A 7,320-nucleotide genomic window follows, 5' to 3' on the forward strand; every position below is an offset into this window, starting at 1 on the left:
ATTTTGCCCCTAAAGCCTGAGAAAGCCTGACACAGATTGCCTCAGGATTCTTATTGCTGTGAAAACCTGCCTCCTCAGCCTCCACTCAAACCCCTCCAGATGCCAAATCTCACTTCAACAGACTTGATCAGCCTCTCCTATTAAGCAAGGCCCTGGGAGAGAGCCTGGGCAGAGGTGAGTACAAAAGAGAACCAAGCCCCTTTCCTAACTCTTGCAAGTATTAACACAGTTAATCTCCACAACAACCCTGTGGAGCATGTGAGAAGTCATTCACCAAACTAAGAAGGCCACACAACTGGAAAGCGACACGGCCTGGACTCTGAACCACTCCCACAAGAAGGCAGCAGAACTGAGAGGTGATTGCTGGGAAAGGGGCCAGTGAGCTCCCAAAAAACCTCCACCTTCATAATGAGATTGATGATGTCTAGTCTCACATAAAGTATGAAGCAGACACAGCTCCAGCCTCCAAGTTCCCACTGCTATTTTGACTCCCGCACTAACTACTCCTCAAGAATATCCATTGAACATTAGGCGAGTTCACAAACCACAACACTGCAAGGTGGGTAAGTGCTCTAGAAGGTAAAAGCAGAGCACTGTGGGAGCACTGAGAGCCAAGAGCCTAGTAATTTCCATGAGGGAGTCAGGCAGTGATGATCTCCTTTGCAAATTAATTCCCAGGCTTTCTGGAGGAAGTAGCATTTGAATCAGGCACTATGGGTCATACAGGTGGCTAAGGGACAGAAGACCTTCCAGGCAGTGGGTACAGCATGGGTCAGGCATGGGACTGGACAACTCTAAGTTCCATCTGATGGAACAAGTTGTGTTTAGGTGCTCAGAGGGGCAAGTGAGGGGAGCAGTAGGAAATGCGGCTGCCCTCTTCTCGGAGCCGTGTCATTTGCTGTGTTATAGAACAAAGAGAGCAAAAGTCTCAAGTCCATTTTAGCTCACATGCTTGTTCAACAAGGCCTAGGGACTCAATTTGCAGCCTAACCAGTAAGGGAGATATTTACTGTTGTATGAGAACCCCCTCCCTTTGTTGGAAACATCTCCCACCTTTTGAGAGGAAGCCCCTCCTGGAATCGGAAAACATCAGTTACTTTCTCAACCTTCCTTGCATCTCTGGCCAAGCATGAGATGACGACATAATTAGAAGAAAACGCTGAAAGAAAGCAGAATCTGAGGAGAATTCATGCTGAAAAGAGTGGCAGATGTAGCAGATACACACGATGTGAAGAATTGCCAGTGTCTGTGGTTTTAGCACTAGTGTTCCATGTTTTGTGTGGATGATGGAGGTGGTTCAAGTGGTGGTATCTAGGCCGAGTGTAGCAGCAGTGATGGCTCTGTAGGATCAATTCCAGAGCATGAGCTAGGGCATTGCTCCAAGCCTTGTTCTTCAGGTGAACTATTCGATAGCCTTTAATAAATTTCTTTTCTATTTAAAATAGCCAGATTTGATTTCTCTTGATTGCATCTAAGAATCCTGACACTTTTGGTATGTTGGAGAATGGAGGACATGCCTATAAGAATTTCAGAATCGATCCCTTCCCTTATGTAAAGACCAAGTGATCTTGCATAGATCATTGAAGATTCAGTTATTGTCTTGATTTCCCAAATTATTTAACAACAATGTTTGGACTTTATTCTTTAGTTTGTAGGGAGCTAGAACTGAAGTTTGGGAGCCTATCAGACAGTTGTTCAAAGAAATGCAAGGAATACGAAATCCTGGTACTAAATGACTCAAACTCAATGTGTTTTCTTTCATGGACCTTTCATAGAACTGTAAGAGGTAGATAAAGGGCCCAGACTCTTTTGTTCTGTTATGGGAAAATTGATTGTTCAACGTGTATTCATTTAGTATTATTTTGGACTCCAGAATTTATCTACTCTACATCAGCAGAATGGCATGGGGAAGTGTGAACAAGAAATGTTCCAAACAAAAAGTAGTTGTTTGTATTTACTGCGGGTGGTAAGAACTTCAGCATGACAAAAAAGAATTCTCAAGAACATCCATGACTGTTTCTTTTGAATTAACCTGCCAGTTAAATGTCACTATTAGTAAATGCTGTCCCATTATTGCCCTAATCATCCCAGAAGAGACAGACTTTAAAATATGGCCTTAAATTTACAAAATTAATGAAACCATTAAATTCACTTCCTCAGATGTTGCAATTCATGATTTCATTCGCAAAGGTTAAGTCTTTAAGCAACTTTATAGAACACATTATAGAATAATATACATTTATTTTTTTGCCTCCTCTGCTATAATACAAGCTCAATGAAAATTGGGCCTTTGGTTGTTTGTTTCCATGCACATGTGTCTCCAGCACATAATAGGTGCTAGATCAAACTTGTTTAGCAAGATGAGACTATACATACTCCCTTAGAATTTGTGAAGAAGAGAATGTATATGTGTATTACATATCATTTATTATCCTGACCATTTCTTTGCAGCATGCTTTATCAATGAGTATTTTTATGGGGTAAAACATGTTACTGTATAGTCTCCATTCCCCTCCACTTCCAGGTAAAGGAATGTTAATCACTAAGTCATACCTCAATAGTTCTTGCTTATTCTGCACATCACTTCTTCCTCTTCTACTTTCTGTTTTCAATATTGAACACAGAGGTTATTTAGTCAACAAAGGAACTTGAGCGTTCTTGGATTCTTCCATATAAGTCAATAGAGGGTATGTTCTATTTTATGATGTAACAGGATGTAAAGAAATGTTTTAGCTTCGAAAATGATTCTAGTAAAGTGTAAGGCATTAGGAACCTCTATGAATCTCCAATATTCTCTCTCTATTTGAAGCAAGGAGTACTTCAGAAATACCTCTTAGACTTCTCAGAGCAAGTAGCTTCTATCTAAATTGTCAATTTATTTGTGAATTTGATATCCTCCATCTACTTCGCATAATTAATATTGTAAACAATATTAAGAATGTTCTTTGGTAGTGGAATTGGAAATAAAAATTTTATTTTAAATGTATTCTACAAATAATTTGATAATTGATTCTGTCAATGTCATTTTTAATGTATTTATAACTGTTTTCCCAACAACTGCTCTGGCAAGAAGCCACACTATGCACAAAAATGCTCACTTTATTTTCTTGGAACAAGTAATACACGTAGTTAACATCATCTTTGGTTTTTACTTGCTGTAATTCATTTTGCCAGCTCCAAATATTAAAAATAAAGAGTAAATTCTGATCACCTTTTGTTTTTTCACCATATTTGAAAAAGAAAAAAAATATATATATACAAACTCAAAATAAGAATGTAAAGTGCCTCTAACTATTCTATTATAATTCAATTCCAGAAAATAGATCATTGTACTCATTTTGTAGGGCTTCCATAACAAAGTACGACAAACTAGGTGGCTTAAAACAACAGAAATTTATTGTCTCATAGTTCTGGAAGTTAGCATTCTGAAACCAATGCCGAGCTGTCCCTCTGAAACTTAGAATCCTTTTTTGCCTCTTACTAGTTTCTGGTAGTTTGTCAGAATCTTTGGCATTCCATATTCAAGAATCAAATCACAAATCTCTCAGCAACAATAGAAAGGCTTTTCCTCAGTAACATATTTTTTTTGGCTTACAGATTCACTTTGATCTGTGTTCACATTCGCTTCTTTGCATTCTCCCTGTATTTCTGTCTTCACATGGTCATCTTCTTATAAGGACACTAGTCGAATTAGATTAACCCTACATACACACATAATATGACCTTACTTACCTAATTACATCTGCACCAAACTTAATTCCAAATAAAGTCACATTTTGAAATACTGGGAGTTAGGAATTCAACATGTTTTTAGGGTGGAACAGAATTCAACCTATAACAACAACTCTTTTGCTATTATAAATTGACAAATATTTATTAAGTACTGTTAACACCAATTATATTATTAAAAGTATGTCTGAGTCAGAAGAAAATTTTGGTCTAGCAATTTGAGAGGCAAGCTTGAATGTGGTTTAGCAAAGCCCCAAGAAGAGGCAGTATCATGCTAGTCAAGACACACCAAGAAAAGCTGAGGTTTAGAAGCAGGTGGATACGTTTCTCTCCTCTCTGCTCACAGCCATGTAATCATCTACAAATATTTGGAAGAAAAGAAAATCTGGTACATGTGGGTTTCCCTATTGCTACAAACTGAATGTCCCCCCAAATTCATAGCTTGACACCATAATCCAATGTGATATTATTTGGAGATGGTGCATTTGGGGGGATTTATAAGATTTAGATGAGGTCCCGAGACCTCTTAACTACTTCTTTCTGCTGGTACATGGTAAAGTTCCATATTCAAGAATCAAAGCACGAATCTCCCAGCAATAATAAGAATGCTTTTCTTTGGTAACATGTTTCTTTTGGGTAACAATACAAACAAACACAATCTTTTAGCTAATACATACCAAATATTTGTATTATTGCCCAGAAGAACCATGTTACTGAGGAAAAGTGTTATTGCTTCCAAAGGGCAAAAAAAAAATATCACCAGAAATCATCATAATTCAAACAAATACTCTGAAGCAACTCTAATTCACATGGAATTAATTTCCTGAGCATTTCCTTACATTATTGTCTGGACTTTGATGTGCTGCACAGAGTAATGAACACACTCATTTCCCTTAAAAAAAAAAAAAGAAAAAAGAAAAAGGATTATGGTCAGAGGCATAATTAAATTAGAGCTATGTCACTAACACTTGACACTATGTCACTAAAGATGACTACTGCAAAAGTTGATGTTCTTTCACAAATAGTTTTGAATTATTCACATTAAACACACATCTCAGGTTAGATTGTTTTTCATTAGTATAATTGCCCTTAGGCTTAGTACTAGATGGTCTAAGAATTGACAACAGAATCTAACAGAAGCACAGAGTAATAAATTTTTTACAAACACTTTGAAATATTGATAAGTGGAAAATTTGCCTTTGTTTCTCCTTTTCTAATACATTTAACTGTGGTTATATTGTTATGTATAGTTAAGCAATTAATGCTGTTTGACTATTGATAATGTCTCTTTATGTATTAGCTGATGTAATAACATACATAACATATGTGTAAAGACATGTATATTTATAACCATATACATGTACATATGTATGTATATACACACATGGATTTCTATACACATGTATTTATAACCATTTGTGTATCTCTGAGAAGAGCCTGAGTTGTGCACACAAGTTCCTGAACTCTTTGGACTACAATATAATTAATAGAGCACTATATAACTGGTGAGTGAAGATTAAAAGTGGAAAAAGGGCATTTGATAATATCTTGATGTTCCAGTTATGTTTTAAGAATGTATCTTCCTCAAAGAGTCAGGGAGCACTGTTGGTTGGAAGGACTTTCTTGACAGTGAGCTGTCAGATCGCATCAGGAGACTGAAGTCTTGACTCACTTTACTTCTCTTGGTCATAGCTGTCCATCTGTAGAAGGAGAGGGATTGTGCTAGATGACATTTGAGGACTCTTTTATCTCTAACATGCTATGAATTTTAAACATTATTAACCGTTGACATTTTTCATGAGAGCAAATAGTTGAATCCAAATTGCATTCTCTTTTCTGTGTTAGTGTGTTTCAACCTCCCGAGATTTTTTATTAGAGAAGAAATATATTGGACTCTTTTTTTCCTAACATGAGAGAATGCAGCTGGAGTAATTTGTGTCCCTTTTGGGGACTTACATAAAATATTTCACATCGCTGGGTTGCTTCTGAAGACATTAGGCACCTGAAAGGGATAGTACCCAAATCACTGCAAAATAAAGACCAGAAAAGAGAAACTTCCTTTGAATCTGCAAAATAAAACACACAATGTTCTAACTCACTATATTGGCAATGAATGGTTTTCTTATCACATAGTATCTATTTTGAAGTTTAGAATTCCCAGGAGAACTTTAAGCTCATCTCAGCATTCAGAGTGAATATGTCCAGGATTCTGGCCATTGTTAAGAGTTTCTCTGTCCAATTCCAACTCCCCTGCCTTCTCCACTATCCACTCTGCCCCTGACACACACACCACAGGCTTCCAGATGGCTAATGTTAATTCAATTCAGCAAGTATTTATGAACTGCACACTATGTGCCCAGCTCTGTGGTAGGCGTTAAGGATATAAACATATCTAAAGTGGGGACCTACCAACATGAATTAACAATAAATCACTCCTCTGGGGTAAGTGAACAGATTGATCTGCTTCATTTAACATTGAACACTGAAAAATCAGAGAACCAGTAGTTTAGATTTAGTGCGGTTTTTTGTTTTGTTTTTAGTTTTATTTTTTCAAAGTTAATGATCATCCCTTCTTCTTGCTAATACTGGAAACTTTGTCTGAGGTTGCTTCATAGAACAACTTCATCACTCTACAAGGACACTCCTATTTACTATTTCAAGAGAGAAGGTAAATATTTCTTTCCTTTCATCCAAAAGTGATACCAAACTACTAACATATACATGAAAGGAAGTAATATTAAAGACACATTGTTTATAACCACACTTAAAATAATGTTGTCTGTCATGAAGCCATTCCTGCCCATTCTAGTTCTGTAGATGGTATTAGAAGGTAGATTCGGCAGAAATATTAATAACCAGAAATCTATGTCAAGTTCATAGACTTTTGGCCCAGCTGGCTCTGGCTCACCAAATCAAAGGCTGATGAAATGTCAATAAAATGTGAGAATAAGTTTTAATTTGCTTTGATGTGTTTTTTCATGTGACAAGAGAGGACATAGCTAGGTATTCTATAGTAAAATAATTATACTTAATATTTGCTTGCTTCTCCTGAAAAGTATTAAATCTGTATTTTACAAATAAAGATTTTGGCCTTTGGTTTTAAGGGTCTATCTTGCAACTAATAGGTCTGTTACTATGAGAATATAAAGAGATTAGGTTGTCTAGACATGCACTGTCTCTTAGAGTAAGGACTTGATGTGACTGGTCCAAACTAAGATGTGCTCTAAGTGTGCTCTAACACACAATGTGTTTCAAAGACATATAAGAAAAAGTGATGTAAAATATCTGATTAATATTTTATTATATTAATGATAAAATGATAATACTTTGGCTATATTGGTTAAATAAATATTTTAAAGTTAATGTCATCTTTTACTCTATATTTTCGTTTATCTCTTTATTTTTATTTTTTATTTTTTATTTTTTTATTAAGTTTATTGTATAAGAAAATGATGTAAAATATCTGATTAATATTTTATTATATTAATGATAAAATGATAATACTTTGGCTATATTGGTTAAATAAATATTTTAAAGTTAATGTCATCTTTTACTCTATATTTTCGTTTATCTCTTTATTTTTTTTTTTTA

Source organism: Pteropus alecto, unplaced genomic scaffold, assembly GCF_000325575.1.
Source record: "Pteropus alecto unplaced genomic scaffold, ASM32557v1 scaffold57, whole genome shotgun sequence".
NCBI classification, from domain to species: domain Eukaryota; kingdom Metazoa; phylum Chordata; class Mammalia; order Chiroptera; family Pteropodidae; genus Pteropus; species Pteropus alecto.